A 22,428-nucleotide genomic window follows, 5' to 3' on the forward strand; every position below is an offset into this window, starting at 1 on the left:
TCACACTAGACCATGTCACCCAAGGCTCTATCCAACCTGGCCTTGAACACTGCCAGGGATGGAGCATTCACAACTTCCTTGGGCAACCCATTCCAGTGCCTCACCACCCTCCCAGTAAAGAACTTCATCCTTATATCTAACCTGAACTTCCCCTGTTTAAGTTTGAACCCATTACCCCTTGCCCTATCACTACAGTCTCTGATGAAGAGTCCCTCTCCAGCATCCTTGTAGGCCCCCTTCAGATACTGGAAGGCTGCTGCTATGAGGTCTCCATGCAGCCTTCTCTTCTCCAGGCTGAACAGCCCCAACTTTCTCAGCCTCTCTTCATACGGGAGGTGCTCCAGCCCCCTTATCTTCCTCATGGCCCTCCTCTGGACTTGCTCCAACAGCTCCATGTCCTTTTTATGTTGAGGACCCCAGAACTGTACACAATACTGCAAGTGAGGTCTCACAAGAGCAGAGTAGAGGGGCAGGATCGCTTCCCTCAACCTGCTGGTCACGCTTCTTTTGATGCAGCCCAGGATATGGTTGGCTTTCTGGGCTGTGAGCACATGCTGCTTGCTCATGTTTGTTTTCTCATCAACCAACACTCCCAAGTCCTTCTCCATAAGGCTGCTCTGAATCACTTCCTGCCCAACCTGTGCTTGAGATTGCCCTGACCCAGGACGTACTTAACCTTTCCGTGTGCCTCTGCTGTACTCCTAATGACACTGACCCACTTCATATATGTTGAAGAGGGAAAATGATCAGTGTTTAGCACAACACCAAGTTCTTGAGGCTGGAATTAAGAGGCACCAGGCAGGAAAAAACAAAAAAAAAAAAGGGGGATCCCTTCATTGCATCCAAGTGTTCGGTGCGAACAACAGACCAGGAGAATTACAAATTCTCATTAATGGGCATAACTGGTACCTGTATGGTATTATGGAAATGGAGTGGGAACACTCGTGTGATGGGATGGGAATGGGTTATTACTCTTTGGGGAAGGACTGGTGGACAAAGAGCCTTGGTGTTCTGCTGACAGACAGGGTACATCCTTTGTTATGGTTCTCAGTCATGAGAAGGAATCAACTCCCAGCTAGGTTCCCATCTATTACACTTGGTTAGAGATGATGTTATGGAAATGTGGTTTCAAGCAGCTGGAAACAGGTGTTTTTGTAGGTGTGATGAGTTTGGTGAAGTGATGTGAGGGAGTGGGATGTAAGCTCTGCATGGGCATGTCCCAAACCAGCATCATCTCTACAGTCATGTGGGTGTAATGCTGCCAGCTTTGACTTCTGTCCTGTCCCGCACTGCCTGCCTTGGGGTCGCTGTCCCTCTCTTGCCAGGACTGTGCTCCCCAGTGGAAAGGCTTGTGCATGTTGTAATCCTTTGGCACCTAATTCAGCTGATGGGTTTTAGTAATAATAAAAAGCCTATTTAAAGAGTATATTGTAATTGAAATAAAAATGACAACATCTTGCATGTTTTCCAGAAATTACTTTTATACTCAGTGCTGTTATTTCCATTTACCTTTTTAAGACAGTTGCATACCAGTTTCTTTAGGTGTCCTCTATATTTGGTATTAAAAGATGATGAATAGGACCTCTTGATTTCCCTGCTCCCTGCATTTTTGTCCAGCCATGTACTTGTCATCTTTTAAAGCCCACTTAAATAAGTTTTCTTTACTCATTTTTGTACTCTTTTATTACTTTTGTATGGATTCTTGCTGCAAAATCCTTTTCCATGTATCAGCCAAACCTGAGGCAATTATTGGAAAACCCCCCAACAACCTGTTATATGTCTTTCTATAAGGATATTCCCAATACATTTGGTAACAGCCTTGCTAGAATCAACTATTTTGTGGACATTTTTAGCAGGATGGTGTGCTGAGCAGATGTTTTTCATGGCACTGTCTGGCTCAGGATTCCTTAGCTTGTTTCCTAACAGTAGTGCTGCAGTTGCATTTTGCCAGTCCAAAGCTGGTAGAAACTGCCTCTTCCCATGCATGTCACATCTTGCTAATCCTCAGGTTCTCCCCAGGTTTGCTGCCTCATAGCCAGGCTCTCCTGTCTGGCATCAGGTCACGTCTCCTGCCATCTTGGGAGAATATTGTCTCAAACTCAACGGGATTTTAAAGCCTGGCTGAGTCTCTACAGCCTCCACCTTCAAAGGGTTTGCTCCAGGTGGCAGCAGCTGAACAAAGCCATTCTGTAGTTGCCTTGGAATGGCTGGAGCAGCAGCTCATCTGGGCATCAGCACAGAGAGCTTGGACATTGCCCTGTGATCTTATTGTTCCTAGCTTGGATGCCAAATCAGTGTGAGGGAGAAAGGCAGGAAAACGGTATTTAAATGGGCAGGAGGGAGGAAGGAGTGGAGCTGGACAGGAGGCTGGAGGAGGAGCAGCTGGTAAGGGCAGAGGAGGCAGAGCTGGAGGGTGTGAAGGTGAGATGTGCAGGAGCATGTGGGGGAAATAGGGGTGAGGGTTGAGAAATGGTGGGGAGGAAGGAGCAGATGCAGGTGCTCTTTTGTTCACCTTTGGAGAAGGATGCTCATCACAAAGTGAACCAGCCCTCCCTGGAAGCCAACTGTGATTTCACATGTGGGAAAACATGTGATGTGCAGAGGTGTGAGGCTGGATCTGGCACTAGCATCCTGCACTCCTCCCTTGGGAACAGGAGCCCTCCACGTGTCTGCCTTGCTGCTGCTGCTCAGACAAGTTTTCTAAGATGTGTGACCAGAAAATGTGCTGATTCACACTGCTGTGGCTGAGGGAGCACAATGGCTTGCTCATCCACAGAACATCAAATGTTAGCTAAGAAAATACTGTTTTCCAATGTTGCTTCTTTACTGTTGTGTTTCCCTGCTCCCAAAGTAGATGCAGAAAAATTCCTTTGGTTTTAGCCATGTGTCAAGGGCTCTCCCTCGTCAGAGAGGTATTTGATTTTTCAGATTAAATTAGCTCACGTCAGGGTTGCAAACTTCTGTTCCCTAGTTCATCTCCTTTTATTCTCTCAAAAAAAGACCTGAGGACAGCAAACTGACAGGACGTTACTTCAGTGCAAAGGTAACCAGTGCTGCTCCTAGTACTTCATTTTCTGGTGGGGAGTTGTGGAGGTTGTATTTGGTTCTCAGCTGATGCACAATGCAGAACTTCAGAAAATAAGCATTTAAGAAGTCAGGGTGGGTTTCGGTCACTAGCGACTGTCCCCACAGTTCACCTTCCTTGTGTTTGGCTCCACTGATACTGGTATTGTGGAAGGACTGTAGATGACATTAGAGTGCCACTTGCCTTCCTCTCCAGTGAAGGTGTCGTGGTTTAAGCCCAGCTGGTAACTCAGAACCACGCAGCTGCTCACTCACTTCCTCCCTTCTTCCGCCCCTGCTCCTGGAGGGATGGGGACGAGAACTGAAAGAATGTAAATCCTACGTGTTGAGATAACAACAGTCCAGTAGCTAAGGTATAATACAAAACTACTACTGCTACCACCAATAACAATAATGATAAGGGAAATAACAAGGGGAGGGGATACAATTGCTCACCACCCACCAACCAATACCCAGCCCGACCCGAGCAGCAATCTGGGCCTTCTGGGTAACTCCCCCCAGTTTATATACTAGGCATGACATGCTGTAGTATGGAATACCCCTTTGGCTCATTTGGGTCAGGTGTCCTGTCTCTGCTTCCTCCCGGCTTCCCGTGCCCCTCTTCACTAGCAGAGCATGAGACTGATAAAGTCCATGATCGGAGTAAACATTACTTAGTAACAACTAAAAACATCAGTGTGTTATCAGCATTGTTCTCAGGCTAAAGTTAAAACACAGCGCTGCACCAGCTACTAAGAAGGAGAAAAATGACTGCTATAGCTGAACCCAGGACAGAAGGCCAGGCTGTTATGTAGGCACACTGCCACTGTGTTTCTCAAGAGTTGTAAATGGTCATGTCTTGGCCACCAGACTCAACCTCAGCAGGTTATTCTCATGGTTTAGGGTAGTACTTCACTTCTTAAATACTGTTGTTAACATCATATATTTTGTGGTTTTAATTAATGTGCTGCACAGCTGGATTATTGAGATTTGTATTGCAGATTTGCCTGGTGTATTGCAGAGTCTTCAGATCACTTAAATGGGAAGGGACAGGGTCTTTCTTCCCATCTGGCCCTTCTGCTGTGCCACCATGGCTCATACATCTGGAAGGTGGCTCAGCCTCTGCTGTGTCCACTCCCGTGGTTCTAGAGTGAATCTTTAAAAAAGAAGAAAAAAAAAACCACCCAAAATTTCATGGCTTCAAAGAGAGGGTTAAAAAAAACCCCAAAGTTCAGAAACCAGAGACCAAATAGAGAATCTCAAAATGGGTATTTTTGGGGGGAATGTCATGCTTTCGAAGCACCCAAGTTGTGAATTTGCATGCCTAGAACTGTATCTCTGTGCCTAGCAATTCCTGGGAGTGGGTGCTGTCATTAGCTGCCGCAGATGAGGTTGTCAAGTCTGGTTTAAATTAAGCTGGGGCAGATGGAGAGTTGAGCTAAACTCCTCTGTGCACCTCCTCGCTCCCCTCTGTCTGCATTGCAGCAGCCTGGCAGAATGCTGGCTATACAGAAATCTGCTTTAATCATAATGAGCTCCTGATTGTAACAGAATAAGGGATGAGGTGGGATTTGCAAATTGCTTAAAATTATTGCACTTAATTATAGCTAGATCTGTTAAGCAACTAAGAAAGGCTGCCTGTCCTGTGCTGCTGACTGTGTTAGCTGGGTTCGTCACGGTGCCCATTGCCCTGTCCCACCCAGTGATGTTAGTGACCCTGCAAAGCAATATGATCTGGCTGTGACATTTCATTATGCTGATTTTTAACTGGCATGAGTAAAACTTGTGGACAAGCTCCGGTCTTGTGAGGGGGAGGAAAAAGTTGGAAAAAGCAAACCATAAATTAAAATAATAATAGTATGGGCCAACAAACAGCATGCACATGTACAACAAAGAGAGTCACCCTAATAAATACATTCACTTTGATTTATGGTGTTGTGATAATCCATCCTGTCATCCTCTTGGTACTTGGGAGGTTTTTTTCATGGTGATGAAGGACAAAATCAATGTTGGATCTTTTCATTCTTTTAATGAGAAGAAAATAATTCCCCTTCTGTGTTCTGCCAGTCTCGGGACTTGGCTTCAAAACCCATATAAATCTGTAAAAATGTAACATTGCCTTAGGATCATCTTCCTCCTGCTCCTGGAGGAAGGTTTTCCTGAGGATGTTTCTGAGCTCTGTCTCATAAACCTGGCTGCTCCAACCCATCTTCCCTTCCTGCTGATCTGGGCAGTGGTTGCCCCTGGTCCTGCCATCACCTGTGGCTGGGGGGGTGCTGGGGAGGGGGCAGCCTTGCCAAAAAGGCAGGGCAAACTCTGCTGAATGGCCAGCAAAGGGTGAGAAGCACAAATGTTTATAGCTCTCTAATGTAATACTAATGATACTGAAATATAAACAGTGCCAAGGCAGCATCGTTTGACAGTGAGGATCTTGTGCTGCTCCATGAGCAAAGTGTGTGATGTGAGCAGCTCCATAGTGAGGGGCACCAAGAAGTCAGAGACAGCTGGCATAAGGGAAAGAGATTTGGACTGAGATGTGAAATGTGGGCATGACTATTGGAGATGCTGTAACTTCCCTTGTCCTTCTGCCACAACTTTGTTCTTTGTTGGATTTATGCTCTGCCTCTCCAAAGAACCCCTGTGCAGGCTGGGGAAGCCCAGCCTGGGGGTCCTGGCTGCCTGTGTCTGCCTGTCTGGACTCCCCCAGCCTGCATGGGCTTTCCCCAGGGCCTGGTGATGTGTCTTGTGACTTGGAGGGTGATGGCAATGAAACCTCTCCCATCTGCAGCATCACCTGCAGCCAGGGAAGGGCTCGTGTCCTGTAGTACCCACAGGGGAGAAAACCTGAGTGGAAATGCCACTGGGCTCGTGGGGAGCAGTTTACTTTTTATATTTCTTCAGTGGTTTTGTGTTGCAGTGGTGAATATAGAAATACTTTTATAGATTTTATTCCCTTGAAGTAAATAACACACCTAAAATTCTCCCATAAGAATAGAATAACCATCCTTTGGACCCATAAGAGAAAGTTACTCATTCCTAATGTGTTGTGTTTTTGTTTTTCTCATTATATGTACTCTTGGCAATATATTTACAAAACACTGTGTTTAAATTGATAATAAAATGGGCTAATTTATGAATATTTTTTACTTGTTGTTTTAGTATCAGCCTCATCAACATCATGCAATATTTCTGTAAAGAAATTGTAGCAATCTTAGAAATGCTTTTCCAGATATAAATCAAACACCTTAAAATTCCTCTTTTGCCTGCCCTCAACCAAAGATATTTAGGAAAGTTAAACATACAAACTATTTTCTTCTCTCTGTGGAGTTAGCTGATGAGTAATTTAATATATATGCTTTGTCATGCATTATTATGAAATATATTTCATTATCTTTAAGTGCAGTAGCTGATATTTTAAATTCTATGAAAATGAATGTAGGTCCGTGAACCAGGTTTCTGCATAGTGTGGGCATGTAGCTCCTGAGCAAATGCACGTACTGCCCTTGGGGCTGTATAAGCAAACAACAAGTCTTTGGAGCTGTATATATAGCACAACCCTGGAATAGGAGTTCCTAAGTTTGGGCATAGAAAACACTTATTGCCAGATAGAATTATCAGGGTAAACCTAATAAATAATTTCTTTGTAGTGTATTTTTTACATTAAAAAAACCCTGTTTTTTAATGCTACATTTAGGCATAGACACTGTGTTACTGTGCAGCAAAGGCTCAAAAAAGCTTTTATTGCTGTTGAGGAAGCTGCACATGTGAAATAGTCTTCCCCCAATACACATATGTAACATCTTAACTCTAAAGGAGCAGTAGGTGGGGTTCATCCCCGCAGCCTCTGCCTGGTTTCAGTGCAGTCAAACCTGGGTGATTGGAGTGATGTTGGACCCCATGGGGCTGGGGACAGACAGTGGGTACCCCTGGGTACTGCATCCCACAGGGTCAGGCAGAGGGATGCCCTTCACTGGGAATACAACTATGCTTCTGTACTTAAAAGAGCATTTCTTTCCAGCCCCAAAGCATCCCTGCTCTTGCTCCTGGTCCAGGACCTGGTTTTCCATGTTGGGTGGAAGCTGTGTGGCTTTTAAATAATTTTCCAGCAGCCTTTAACCTGAGCAGATTACATTTTGGGCAATGACAGAGGACAAGCCTGCTGTCAGAGCAGAAAATCAAAATTTTTTGATGTGATGTTGTTTCATTAAAAGGGCCAATCTTGTGTCATGTAACGTGAATAATGGGACTAGCATGTGAAGTCAAAAATTTCCAACTGCCTCATAAATAAATGCTGTTCATGTGTTGTCCCATGTCCCCTATCTGTTCTGTCCATCCTGTTCCCCCCCCCCCCGAAAGGTCACCCCGCTTGAACCTGGACTCACATCCCAAATTACCAATGTGCTCAGAGTCAAGATTAAAGGTATAGTATCCCCTTTCAAAAGACACATGTCGGTGTCTGTGCTGTGAGTGATAAATAATGCTTGAAACAGGCTATCAATTTCCAAGGGCCCTGCCCCCCTTTTCTGTTGTGCTGAACTTTGCTGAGGGTCTGGGCCTGGGGAGGGAGCAGATATTGTGCTGTGGCTTTGCCGTGGGCGAGGGCTTGCTTGCTGTGGTTTTGGCCGTGCTGGCTCTTGCTCTGGCCACAGACAGTCTGGCCCCTCAGGCCCTGGCAGGGGCTCCCACAGCATCTGCTGGGTCACTGGGCTGGGAAGCCTGTAAATGTCACTGCCCTTAAGCCTGCAAAGTCGTTTAGATAGCTAATTTCACATGTTTAAGTGTTTAAAGCTTTATGCACACATAGGTCATTAAGGTTGCAACAAAGTGAAAAAGTTTGGAAGTTCCAAAGGTTGCACACACAACCCAGCTCACCATCCCTGGGGGAAGGTGACTGATCCGGCCTGAAATCACACTGGCTCATAGTGCTGACTTGGGCACAGGGGACAGAGTTGCTCGTGGTGCCTGTGGCCTGTGACATTCCCTCTTACCTTCCCTGTTCCTCCTCTGTGCGTTATTTAGTATACAGCAGCCAAACAACGTGCTGGCTGCAATGCAGAGTCTGTCCATCCTTCCTCAATTAATCATGTGTCTATTGAGGTGCAGTGGTACTTAGTAAACAGTTGGGAAAACACCCTCTAAATATCCTTGTGAAATGCCATGTTGCTCATACGGCTTAAAGCCAAAATAAATTACTATTAACCCATTTTTACACCCAGGCAACACAGTTGCTGTGGTTAAGGTCATGTACATAAGTTACATATATGAATTTGGTTTAAATGGGGCTTGTCCTGGGTTCAGCTATAGAAGTCATTTTTCTCCTTCTTAGTGGCTGGTGCAGTGCTGTGTTTTTGACTTTCAGCCTGGGAACAATGCTGATAACACCGATGTTTTTAGTTGTTGCTAAGTAATGTTTACTCTGACCAAGGACTTTCTCAGTCTCATGCTCTGCCAGGGAGGAGGGGAAGCCAGGAGGAAGCAGAGACAGGACACCTGACCCAAACTAGCCAAAGGGGTATTCCATACCATGGCATGTTATGCCTAGTATATAATCTGGGGGGAGTTACCCGGAAGGCCCAGATCACTGCTCGGGTCGGGCTTGGTATCGGTCGGCGGGTGGTGAGCAATTGTATCCTCTCCCCTTGTTATTTTCCTTATCATTATTATTATTGGTGGTAGCAGTAGTGGTTTTGTATTATACCTTAGTTACCGGTCTGCTCTTATCTCAACCCGTGGGAGTTACATTCTTCCGATTCTCCTCCCCATCCCTCTGGGAGCGGGGGTAGGAAGAAGGGGGGGAGTGAGCAAGCGGCTGCATGGTTCCGAGTTACCGGCTGGGCTCAAACCATGACAGTTCTTTGTGGCGCCCAACATGGGGCACGAAGTGTTGAGATAACGACAGATCTGACCAGAGTGTGTCTAATCATATTTGTGATAAGCATTCATTGTTACTACTCGTGACAATGTTGATTTATTGGCTCTCAGAGTTGTTGCTCTTGATCTCAGAGTTTCAGCATGTCGTGCCTTACTTAGAGCCAGTATTTGCCTGTTTTAGTGTTTATCGGCTGGGGGGCCTGGGCTAAGGTTCTTGTTTCACTGTACTTCATGGTAATGACTTGTAATACAATAGACTCATTAATCATGAAACTGGTCTGGCTTGTGTTCCCAGCATGGTCATCACCTCTATACTTTGGGAGGTATATAATGAAAATTTTAGCAATTGCATATCTTTTTTTTTCTCCTCGGGGGGTCAACCTACGAAGGAGGCATTCCCTCACACCCCCCACTCCCCCACCAGGGTATTTGCAGCAGGATTTGAGAGTTCTGAAGGTTTTGGATGGCCTTTGAATACCCTTGAGACCTGCCTGCTGATTGTGCTGGGGATCAGCTTGTTGGCACATATACAGAGTGTGTTTTACCCACAGCCATCCCACCCTGGGAACACCCTATTTCATCTGATCTTGAAAGTTAAGCAGTATCGGGTTCAAATCTGGTCTAGGCTTAGACGATGATATAGGAGGACCACCAAGAGATTTTCCCTGAGGCTGGACAGTCATGAGTGGCAGGGTGTGTGGGATAGTATGGGCAAGTATCTAGGCCAGTGGGCCCCTCCAGTGCTTTGGAACTTCACCACTGAACAAGTGCAACACCCAGAAAAACTAGTAAAACGCTTAAACGAGGTGTGCTGTAGTCCTGGTTATACCAGAGAGGGACAAATCATGGCAACGTGCTGGGGCTTGGCCTACGCCTACAGAGCCCTGCTCAACACTATCCAGCACCTTCAAAGGGAAAAAAATGTCTCTGGATCTGATGGCAAAGCAACAGACAACGCAGCTACGCCAACCCCAGTGACAAGCACAGCAGCTGCTCAAACCTAAACAGCAACAGACAACGCAGCTGTTGGTGCTACTCAACCGCCAAGCACAGCAGCTACACCAGCCCCGGCAGCAGACACTGCAGCCACTCCAACCACAGTGACAAACACTGCAGCTAAACCAAATGGCCAATTTGTGACAATATCTGTTGCCCCTGTAAGCAAAAGCAAAGGAGAGGCACAAAGAGCAACCCCTGCAGTGAAGAAAGATGAAGTCCCAATGCAATTACAACACGGAACAGCATCTGAACAAGAGTTACTACTACGTGGATCAGAGGAAGAAGAAGAAGAGGTGACTTCTCGACCCCGGACCTCGACCGAGCTGCGGAATATTCAAAAAGATTTCAGCCGTCTTCCAGGGGAGCACATTGTCACCTGGTTGCTCCGATGCTGGGACGATGGGACCGATGGTCACAAACTAGAAGGTAGGGAAGCCAAGCATCTGGGATCACTTGCTAGGGAAGGAGGAATTGACAAAGCGATTGCAAGAGAGAAGCGAGCCCTCAGCCTTTGGAGGTGGCTCTTGGCAGCTGTGAAGGAAAGGTTTCCCTACGAGGACGATATTACGAGTCGCTCAGCCAACTGGACCACGATAGAGAAAGGCATCCAGTCCCTGAGGGAATCAGCCATTCTAGAGATGATCTACTGTAGGCCGGAATGCCAGGAACGCATCCGTAGATCCAGATGAAGTCGAATGTACATGACCCATGTGGCGGAAACTTACACGGAGTGCACCGTCATCATATGCCCACTCATTGGCATCAATGACCTGGAATGACGTAACACCACCAACGGTGGATGAACTGATTCGTCAACTCCAAGAGTTCGAAGACAATCTCACCCCTTCCATCATTTCAGCTGTGGAAAAACTGTCCCAGGAGTTCAAACACTTGAGAGACGATTTATCCGATCTATCCAGCTCCACACGTGTACCAACCCATGTCTCAGCTATTAACAGAAGGCGCCCTACTGCTCGAGAAAGAAAATATAGGAGGTACACGCCACAGGCTGCCCTATGGTTTTACCTGCTGGATCACGGAGAAGACATGAGAAAGTGGGATGGAAAACCTACCTCAGTTCTGGAGCAACGGGTGCGTGAACTGAAGAGGAGAACAGTGGTCAAGGATGATCCTCCCAGGAAAGCTGCTGCTCCAGTCTCTGGTGAGCAGTTTCCCAGATGGAGTGGAAGAGCTGATTTTACTCCAGCTCCTGTGATAAGGAATACTAATCCCTTTCTACAAGACAGAAGTGGACAATCTTATGATCACTGTTAGAGGGGCCCTGCCTACAGCCAGGTGGAGGAGAGGGATAATCGGGTTTACTGGACTGTGTGGATCAGATGGCCTGGCACATCAGTCCCACAGGAGTATAAGGCTCTAGTAGATGCCGGTGCACAGTGTACTCTGATGCCATCAAGGCATCAAGGGGTGAAACCCATTTATATTTCTGGAGTGACAGGAGGATCCCAAGTGTTAACTATGCTGGAAGCTGAAATCAGCCTGACTGGGAGGAAGTGGCAAAAGCACCCTGTTGTAACTGGTCCAGGGGCTCCATGCATCCTTGGCATAGACTATCTCAGGAGAGGGTACTTCAAAGACCCAAAAGGGTATAGATGGGCTTTTGGTATCTCTGCCTTGGAGGCAGAGGAAATTAAGCAGCTGTCCACCTTGCCTGGTCTCTCAGAGGATCCTTCTGTTGTGGGGTTGCTGAAGGTTGAAGAACAACAAGTGCCAATTGCGACCACAACAGTGCACCGGCGGCAATATTGCACCAACCGAGATTCCCTGATTCCCATCCATAAGCTGATCCGCAGACTGGAGAGCCAAGGAGTGATCAGCAGGACCTGCTCACCCTTTAATAGCCCCATATGGCCAGTGCAAAAGTCTAATGGAGAGTGGAGATTAACAGTAGACTATCGTGGCCTGAATGAAGTCACACCACCATTGAGTGCTGCCGTACCAGACATGCTAGAACTTCAATATGAACTGGAGTCAAAGGCAGCCAAGGGGGATGCCACAACTGATATTGCCAATGCATTTTTCTCAATCCCTTTGGCAGCAGAATGCAGGCCACAGTTTGCTTTCACTTGGAGGGGCGTCCAGTACACTTGGAACCGACTGCCCCAGGGGTGGAAACACAGCCCTACCATCTGCCATGGACTGATCCAGACTGCACTGGAACAGGGGCAAGCTCCAGAACACCTGCAATACATTGATGACATCATCGTGTGGGGTGATACAGCGGAAGAAGTTTTTGAGAAAGGGAGGAAGATAATCCAAATCCTTGTGAAGGCCGGTTTTGCCATAAAACGGAATAAGGTCAAGGGACCTGCACAGGAGATTCAATTTTTGGGAATAAAATGGCAAGATGGACATGTCCAGATCCCCACAGATGTGATCAACAAGATAACAGCAATGTCTCCACCAACTAACAAGAAAGAAACACAAGCTTTCTTAGGTGTTGTGGGGTTCTGGAGAATGCACATCCCAAATTACAGTCTGATTGTAAGCCCTCTCTACCACGTGACCCGGAAGAAGAATGATTTCAAATGGGGCCCTGAGCAACAACAAGCCTTTGAACAAATTAAACGAGAAATAATTCATGCACTAGCCCTTGGACCAGTCTGGATCAGACCACATGTGAAAAATGTGCTCTATACCGCAGCCGGGGAGAATGGTCCTACCTGGAGCCTCTGGCAGAAAGCTCCAGGGGAGACTCAAGGTTGACCCCTTGGCTTTTGGAGTCAGGGATACAGAGGATGTGAGGCCAGCTATATTCTAACTGAAAAAGAGATACTGGCAGCCTATGAAGGGGTTTGAGCTGCTTCAGAAGTGATTGGAACTGAAGCTCAGCTCCTCCTGGCACCCCGGTTGCCCGTGCTAGGTCAGGTAGCTGCCTACTCTCTGGAGAGCTCTTTGTCTGGCCTTCCTTGGCTGCCCTCTGCCACATCGTTCCCTCTCCAGTGACAGTGTAGAGAGCACGAGCTGATTAGATCAGACCTACCAATGAGTTGGATGTCCCGGTGGGGAAAATGAATCCCACCCTATATCTCCTCTGATGCCTAGGGCTGCCTGCACCCTTCCATTCCCACAAAACCAGCCAGGTCTTTGGGGGAGATGGATGGGTGACCTCTATCCTAAGACATCCACTGATGCTGCTGTTGCTTAGTCAAGATGGAAGGATGGAGCCAATGCCACCGGACCAGTGGGGATCATTATCCATGTATTCAGTATTAACCAGCAGCTATGGTGGAGCTTTCCTGTGTTTAGATGATGAATCAAGTGTTAGAATTGTCTGTGTGATGTCTTATGGTACCTCCTCAGCCTGGCAGCCACATGAGACCAGACTCTGGCAAAGACAAGTCCATTGCCCTAATAGCAAGGGATGTGTGAGGAATTTTCTGAAAGAACTTAAGGCGGCTAATAAGTTCTATTGTATTTTGTGAACTTGAAAGCTCAGGGTTGCTTCCCTGGGCTGTAATGGCAATAATGCCCAATGTGAAGCCTCTCCCCTGCCCAACCAATATCCCGACTTCTCTTTATTTTTTGTTAAGGTTTTTTGTTAAGATTTTTTGTTAAATTATATTTAGTTTAACATTAGATAAACTAGTCAGGCACATAAAACCTATATTCATGTTTACTTAAATGGAAGGAATGGGGGTTTATGGAATTGGGTCTGTAAAGGAGGCTGGAAGCCCGTGTGGCTCTTAGTGCTGCTGCTGGGGAGGGTAGCTTTAGGTCTGTTTGCACCTCCACTGGCTTGTCCACTCATGTCTCTTCTGGAGCAGATCCGGGACCTTCCCCAGTGCTGCGGTGTGTCAGAAGCCTGCACTCTGGGAACATGCCCACTGACCTGCTCTGTGTAACAGCTGTCAACCCCAAACTCTACGAAAGCAGCTACATCTGTTTTGGCTTTGTTCACAAGGCAGAGGGGAGGGAGGTGTTCTCTGTGGTCAAGGACCAAACTACATGTCATATTTCATTACCTTCATTAGCTACTACAGAAGGCTGTGTTAAAAAAAGAATAAGGTTGTGGTTAACTCTTCAGCTGCTGTTTTTCTTAAATTCAGGATATTTTGGTATTACAGATTTGACAGTAGGAACAAACCCAAATTACATATTAATTAGTAAAAATATCGAGCAAGAGACTATGGAACTGATACAATTTCTCTTCACAGTCTGCAAATCTTTTTCACAGGCAAGTATCTATTTGTTATTTATTCTGATATTTTTGCACAGATATGTTGAGATGTAATCTGTGCCAAGGCAAGATAGAGCAGGATTAAGATTTCACTCTAGCTGATGTCAACAACAGCACATACAGTATCTTCACTATTATTCTTAAAATCCCAAAAGCCTGTGTTCTGAAATTATTCAAAAGTTTTAAAGGGTATATGTGAGGGGCACGCTTCTCTGCAGCTGTGCCTGTAATGTCAAGCAGGTAGTGTGTTTTCTCAAAATTTAATGAGAATTTTGATTTGGAATGAGATTTCTACCTGGCTATGTTTTGGCTGGCATAGCTGACTGCTACTTCAGAATTGTAAACTTTTAGTAATAGGTGCTTTTTAATGGGAATATCTACACAACCATAGCCATAGTCATGCAAATGCAGTGTGATTTAAAAAATGAGGCAGAACAGCAAAATACCACTTTTAATTTATCATTTAGTGGTAGAAAAAGGCTTGTTTCTTAGGAGCACAGAAGATGAAAAAGAAGTACTTTTGGCCATTATTTTGAAATGTTTTTTATAATAAAACCTCAGTGGTTATGTTGCCTAGGACTTTAGTGTCCATTTTCAAGAAAGGAAGTATTTTTAAGCTTAAAAAAATATTCCATTGACTTATTACATTTCAGCACTTCAGTTGGATACTGCTGCTGCCTTGAAATACACTTCTTATAGCAGAGATTTAAAAATAAGTATTTGATCCTATGAATCAAAAAGGTTCAGTAACTCCTGTACATTATAGGTATGTTATAATTTTTATTCTCTTTCAAGCAGTTAGTTTAATTTTACAGGCTCAGTGTATATGATCTATAGTTATTTTTAAAGGTAAATCCATTTACTCCCATAAATCCAGTTTCAAGCATGTGTGTATGTGTGTGTCCTGCTAGTGCATCTTATCAGAGCTGCCCTTTGGTCATTGGTGACTGATGTGAGGTGATGGGCTACATCCCTCCAGTTTCTGCTGCTCCCCAAGGCCAGTTCCCACAGACCCCTGGGCAGAAACATCTGCCCCACTCCTGCTTGGAGAACATCCTCAGGGGCTGCCCGATGCATGGGGCTGCCCATCCCATGGCTCTGTTCTGCCCAGCAAGGGTTTCTTTAGCAATAGGAGTTGTGGCTTGTTTGTTGGCGCCATGGGGAGTGCAGAGCCAGGTGCGCTATTTTGAAAAACAGAGGTTTGATTTTGTCATTGGCCAATATGTTATTCCTGTGTGGCAGAATGGTGATGTTTACTTAGTTTGGTAAAACTGCTTTAAAAGCCTAGCTAAAGGAAGCCTGTATGTGTGAAGCGTTATTACTGCTGTGGCACTGTCATCTAATTTCCACAGGTATTCACAGAGACTATTAGGAATGTCTGCTAAGTTTATGTGTAAGTGCAAGTAAAATGGTTGAGGAAACAAAGCGCTTAGAAAATCAGTGTACACTGCAGCACTCCTGTGGCCACAGGTCCCTCTTTTCAGTCTTCCCAAGACTGGAGTTCAGGGATGGAGCAAATGAGGAGTGTGATACCTTGGCAGGTAGGGCTGGAGGAATGATATATTTGGGCTAATGTAATTTGTGAGTGAGGGACATTGTTCAAGCACCATATGAAAGTGCTTACTTCCTGCCTCTAGAGCTATCAGTATATCACTTTCAAAATGAGCCGTTTAAATTAAAAGCTAAACTAAAAGAAACCTGGCTGCATCTGGGACTTGTCAGAAACCTCATTCAGATATGCCATTGTCACATTTTCCAAGAACCTGAAGATGTAGAAGATAACTATCCCATCCCATAGACAAGCCTATTTGTTCCTCACACCAGTCACTTCTATGGCTGTGCAATTTGAGTCTTTTTTTTCTCCTCATTTAAAGGGTACAACAGACTTATCAGGCAGCTGCTCTCCTTAAATTTCCTGTGAGCATATGCTGTAAACATGAACATTTTGTAAAGTTAAGTTTGTCTGGATTCCCTTAGTCCCAGTCCTTATAAATCTGCAGATTACATGTTTCATTATCCCTCTTAAATTAACAAGCCTGTCATGCTAGTCACAGCCTTTAAGGAGAATTCACCTCATCTGGTGAAGACAAATCTGCAGCATCTGCAATGTTGCAGCAGGCCTGGCATCTGTGATCAGTGAGACTATACAAGTCCCTCAGTCCCACACCAGAGGTGAGGGCAGCAGCTTGGAGGCATTCCATGTTTCAGCGAGCTGGTGGGTAGCCGATAAACCTGCTACACTGGGCTGTGACCCTGGCTATCTCCTAGCTCCCTTCTTGCTTGCCAGACATGGCAAATGTCTCTTAAGCTTGGTTGTCCCTTAAATCCTTCATCAGGCGGGTGCTGTTCAGTTTTGGTTCTATTCTAACTTGTGCTCAGAAGGATGGGCATGACAAGAATGGCATGGGCTTTGTAATATCTCTTGGCCACTGGACTCTCCACATGTGTTTTGGTGGAAGCTTACCCCATGTTGTGCAGCAGCACCTGAACACCCAGAACATCTGCAGGGGCTAAAATCAGTGTCTAGACTGGGTCCTAAATTCCAGTTCTGTAAGAACAGACAGTCTTCACAGTTCCACGTGCTGCTTTCCCTCCTTTCTGCCATTACCTTGTATTTGGACTTGTCAGCACCAACCCATTGCAAAGGATTTCCTGAAAAGTAAATTGATGTGTGGTGACTTGATGGTACAGCAATGAAAATGGATCTCCCCAAAATTCATTAAGCTTTTTGTTTAATGTTCTGCTTACCTGGGTTAAAGCCTTTGAAATGAACAGTCTGTTTTGATAGGGACAGAGTGCCTGGTCACCCAACCAGCTGCAGCCCCCTGAGTATTATCACAATCTTTACATTTGGCTAAAAGAAAATTGAATTGACCTGTTTGTACTGGTGAAGAAGAAAATAGAAATTTCAGGAGTGGAGGGAAGGAGAGGGAAGGGATTACCTTTCTTTGCATTAATAAAAGATTAATTCTGCTAGCGGGATTCTGTCTTGTCAGAATTTGGTGATTTTTTCATTTCGGATCAGTGCAGTGCTAGAACATAAATCCGATCGCCTTGTGTCTTTCAAAATAAAATCAAAAAGCCTTACTGATTGTTATATGGGCAGCTAGCACACCTTAAGAAGTAAGAAAGGTTCAGACAGGAATATAAGGCAGCCCAGGAAAGTGGCAGCATGAAAGGAATGACCTTTATTTGCAATCATAGCTGAGAACTTACAGTTTATTACTGATAGCTTTTATAAAGAGCCATTCAGTTCAGAGGTGAGAGGTTTGTCATCTGGAAATGCAATTAACTTTAGCCTTATCCCAATCCCCCTGGTCTTAGTGTGAGAGCAGCACTTCAGCAATATCGTGATTTTCCCTCTTTTTTCCCTACGTTTTTGCTTTATATCCCTTGTTCTTTGGCATAAATGCAGGTGCATGGGTTTTGCTGCTATTATTTCATTATTATTTGATGCACCTTTGAAATATTCTCATTTAAAAATCAAGCAGGATCTAATAAAGAATTCAAAGAAGAGTGACATTTAAACCTGAGAAGAACTAAGCTAACTCATGGAAGGGAATTGTGCTATATATGTCAAAAATTAATTACAGACATGGAGAACATAAAGAAAAATGGGGGGGGGGGGGAAGAGAAACAGTTGCTTTTTAAATAGCAATGATTATTGCTCTTCCATACATAAAGCCCATATACTGATGCCCATCCTTGCCTTGATGTTTGGTTATATACACTTAAATGTCAGCCAGATGCAGATAGACCACATGTGCACACATACACATAAATCAAGGAATACAGCATGAAAAAATGAAAGTAGTTCTGGTATCCCTGCTGTGTGCAAGAAATCCCTGAAGGTCTATTTCTGTTTCACAGGTTGGCTTTTATGGCCCTCTCTTGTCAAGTCAGGACTGTAGGAATTTAAAAGCCAGATACAAAAGCAAGAATTTAGTGTGCTTGGCCAATTGGTTTAGGTTTTGACATATAGGCTGGTAGGTTTTCTACAGTAGGCTCCTGCCAGACAGATTAGAGGGGAGTGTGTCCGTACCAGTGAGGTCCCTCCTGTGCCCAGGGGCTGCTCACCCACTGCCCAGCCCCACTGCACCCTGTGTGCCTGCAGCATGGCAGCCACTGCCTGAGGGGATGGCAGAGATTCCTACAGGCTCTGCTCACTCCTGGATAAACCAGAGCAGAATCATTACTGCCACCGTGGTTTTCATCCCTGTTTTATTGTGGCTGCTATTTTCATCACTGTTAGAGGTTAATATCCTTATTTTTCTCTTCTGCTGCCTGAACACAATAGGGGCTTAGCATGGAGTCAGTCCAGGTAGCAGAGACAGCAACACCATCCCCAGATGAAACATCTCTAATAAGGGTCCCCAGCCTGCAGTAGGAATTGGGAATGGTCCTGCCACAGCTTGGCCCAGTGGCACGTGGAGCTGCTGCAGAGAATTTTGTGTTTCAGCTTGGTAAAATAGGCAAAGACTGAATATGGTGTGAAATGGGGTGGGTGTGGGCCATGTCAGGCTGCTGATAGATGTTGATTCTAGGTCTCTGCTCACCCTCTCCAGCCAGGGTGTTTAAGGCACTCGTCCCAGTGGAACCCAGGTGTCTGATAAAGTGGAAAAAAAAGCAGCCTGGTTTCAGTGTCCTTAAAAACACCTTTCTGTGGTGCAAACAAGTGTTAATGTGGAAGGGGAGATTACTTCAAACAATATGCTCTCTAACCAGGGAAGTAAACACTGCCCTTTGCTGCAGAAAGCTTTTGTTCTATGGTGCCCTTTATCTTGATGATATTCCAGTCCAAAAAGCCTCCTTCCTGGCTCTCGACAGTGATAAAGAAACCTCAGTTGTACTTACAGATTTCTTTTTTCCCTTCCCCCCTCCAAAGACCCAGAACTAGTTAAGGGTATCCTTGGTAGGAATGTTTACCTTTATTTTCCTTTTTTCCCCACCATTTTCTTTAAGTGAAGTGCTTTTATCTTAACACTTCTGGTTACAGAGGAATGGTAGTGCTGCTCACAATGCAATTATTTTGTTTGGAGACAGAGGATTGGATTTTCCTGAGCTCAGAAATGGAATCAGTTTGTAAATCCTGAGGTAAATCTGTCCTGCTCCCTTGGAATGGGAGCAGCAGTAGAGATGCTGTATGTACAGCAGGACCGAGCACTGCTTTGAAGTAACTGCGTTTGGTGGTTCCTGTTGTGTAATGGAATTGGAATAAGCTAAAATGTAAATAGCTGATAAACTTTAATTTTGTTTTAATATCCTAGGCAAACCGTTTTGACTTTTATTTGTTTTCCTGTTCTATTGGGGTGAAAAGAAATGAGTTCACAGATCGTCAAGTAGCTGGCTCAGGATTTGATCTGTAAGGTGAAGAATAATTTCAGCAGTTTTCCTCCCAGCAGGCAGGTAGGTTTTTAAAAGTCCATGGAAATAAGGTAAAAATAAAGGTGGTACATGCTGAAAGGCAGGAGGAAAGCAGCAGCCCAGCAGCATGGCCTCAGGGGCAGCCTCATCTCATATTAATATTCCTACCAATTTAAGGATGTCAGTGAACGTTCCTTTCCTTTGCTAACCCACAGAGATATGGTGGGGTGCTACATGCTGATATGTATTTAAAATAGATGTACATAAAAAGAAAGGGTTATATACACTCTATAAAGTCAGTCCTTATTAACCGGTAAAGATACTGTTACAATGGTGGATAATAAGCCACTAAAATGGAATAAACAAACTTATGTTTTTAGTTGATAGAGAATGGCTAATAATTATCATTAAGACTAGTAGGATACCAATATCAAGTATTGTCTATAGTTGGACTAGATGACCGTTGTAGGTCCTTTCCAACTGAATTAGTTTATCAAAAGCAACATGAGACCTATAATTAATGATTTAGAATTTTCATTATGGATCTAGTAAAAGGTATAAAACCAAATGTGTCTAACCTTCAAATCAGAAGTAGCAAATGCCAGGGGACCAAAGCCAACCTTAGGAAACTGGAGAAATTAGAAATATGTACCTCAGGTATCAAAATGATATTCATCCCAAAGGAACATAACCTTGAACTCAAACAGATGGGAAAGTAGCAGAGATCTGAAGTAAAGACTTGGAGACTGAGTCAGAAAAAGATCTGTTGTGGATTTCAATCAAAACATCACATTGCAATAAAAATGTCGATATTTTTTTTGTATGTGTTCTGGTTTAAACCCAGCTGGTAACTCAGAACCATGCAGCTGCTCACTCACTTCCCCCCCCCCAGATGTGGAATCATAGAATCATAGAATCGTAAGGGTTGGAAAGGACGTTAAGATCATCTAGTTCCAACCCCCCTGCCATGGGCAGGGACACCTTGCCCTAAACCATGTGGTTCAAGGCTCTGTCCAACCTGGCCTTGAACACCGCCAGGGATGGAGCATCCACAACCTCCCTGGGCAACCCATTCCAGTGCTTCACCACCCTCACTGTAAAGAACTTCTTCCTTATATCTAATCTAAACTTCCTCTGTTTAAGTTTGAACCCATTACCCCTTGTCCTACCACTACAGTCCCTAAGGAAGAGTCCCTCCCCAGCATCCTTGTAGACCCCCTTCAGATACTGGAAGGCTGCTATGAGGTCACCACGCAGCCTTCTCTTCTCCAGGCTGAACAGCCCCAACTTTCTCAGCCTGTCTTCATATGGGAGGTGCTCCAGCCCTCTTATCATCCTCGTGGCCCTCCTCTGGACTCGCTCCAACAGCTCCATGTCCTTTTTATGTTGAGGACACCAGAACTGTACGCAGTACTCCAAGTGGGGTCTCACAAGAGCAGAGTAGAGGGGCAGGATCACCTCCTTCGACCTGCTGGCCACGCTTCTTTTGATGCAGCCCAGGATACGGTTGGCTTTCTGGGCTGCAAGCGCACACTGCCGGCTCATGTTAAGCTTCTCATCAACCAACACCCCCAAGTCCTTTTCTGCAGGGCTGCTCTGAATCTCTTCTCTGCCCAGCCTGTAGCAGTGCCTGGGGTTGCCCCGACCCAGATGTAGGACCTTGCACTTGCCTTGGTTAAACTTCATAAGGTTGGCATCGGCCCACCTCACAAGCGTGTCAAGGTCCCTCTGGATGGCATCCCTTCCCTCCAGCGTATCAACCGAACCACACAGCTTGGTGTCATCGGCAAACTTGCTGAGGGCGCACTCAATCCCACTGTCCATGTCACCGACAAAGATGTTGAACAGGACCGGTCCCAACACCGATCCCTGAGGGACACCACTCGTTACAGGTTTCCAACTGGACATCGAGCCATTTACCACAACTCTTTGCGTGCGGCCATCGAGCCAGTTTTTTATCCACCGAGTGGTCCATCTATCAAATTGATGTCTCTCCAATTTAGAGACAAGGATGTCATGTGGGACAGTGTCGAATGCTTTGCACAAGTCCAGGTAGATGACATCAACTGCTCTGCCGCTGTCCATCAGTTCCGTGGCTCCATCATAGAAGGCCACCAAATTGGTCAGGCAGGATTTCCCCTTAGTGAAGCCATGTTGGCTGTCACCAACCACCTCGTTGTTTTTCATGTGCCTTAGCATGTTTTCCAGGAGAAACTGTTCCAAGATTTTGCCAGGCACAGAGGTGAGGCTGACTGGTCTGTAGTTCCCCGGGTCTTCCACCTTCCCCTTCTTGAAAATGGGGGTTATATTACCCTTCTTCCAGTCATCGGGAACTTCACCTGACTGCCAGGATTTTCGAATATGATGGACAGTGGCTTAGCAACTTCATTCGCCAGCTCCTTCAGGACCCGTGGATGGATTTCATCAGGTCCCATGGACTTGTGCACGTTCAGGTTCTTAAGATGGTCTCGAACCTGATCCTCTCCTACAGTGGGCCTAAGGTCTTCGTTCTCACAGTCCCTGCATTTGCTTTCCAAGACTTGGGTTGTGTGGTCAGAGCATTTGCTGGTGAAGACTGAGGCAAAGAAGTCATTAAGAACCTCAGCCTTCTCCAAATCCATGGTAGCCAGTTCTCCTGATAGCTTCTGGAGAGGGCCTACATTGTCCCTAGCCTGTCTTTTATTTGCTACATATCTATAGAATCCTTTCCTGTTATCTTTTACATCCCTTGCCAAACTTAATTCTAGCTGGGCCTTAGCTTTCCTAACCTGGTCCCTAGCTTCGCGGGCAATGTTCCTGTATTCTTCCCAGGCCGCCTGTCCTCGCTTCCACCTTCTATAAGCTTCTTTTTTCCCTCTAAGTTTCCTCAGCAGCTCCTTGTCCATCCATGGAGGTCTCCTGGCCCTCCTGCTGCACTTTCTTCTAGTCGG

This window comes from Strigops habroptila, chromosome W (genome assembly GCF_004027225.2).
Source record: "Strigops habroptila isolate Jane chromosome W, bStrHab1.2.pri, whole genome shotgun sequence".
Classification (NCBI taxonomy): domain Eukaryota; kingdom Metazoa; phylum Chordata; class Aves; order Psittaciformes; family Psittacidae; genus Strigops; species Strigops habroptila.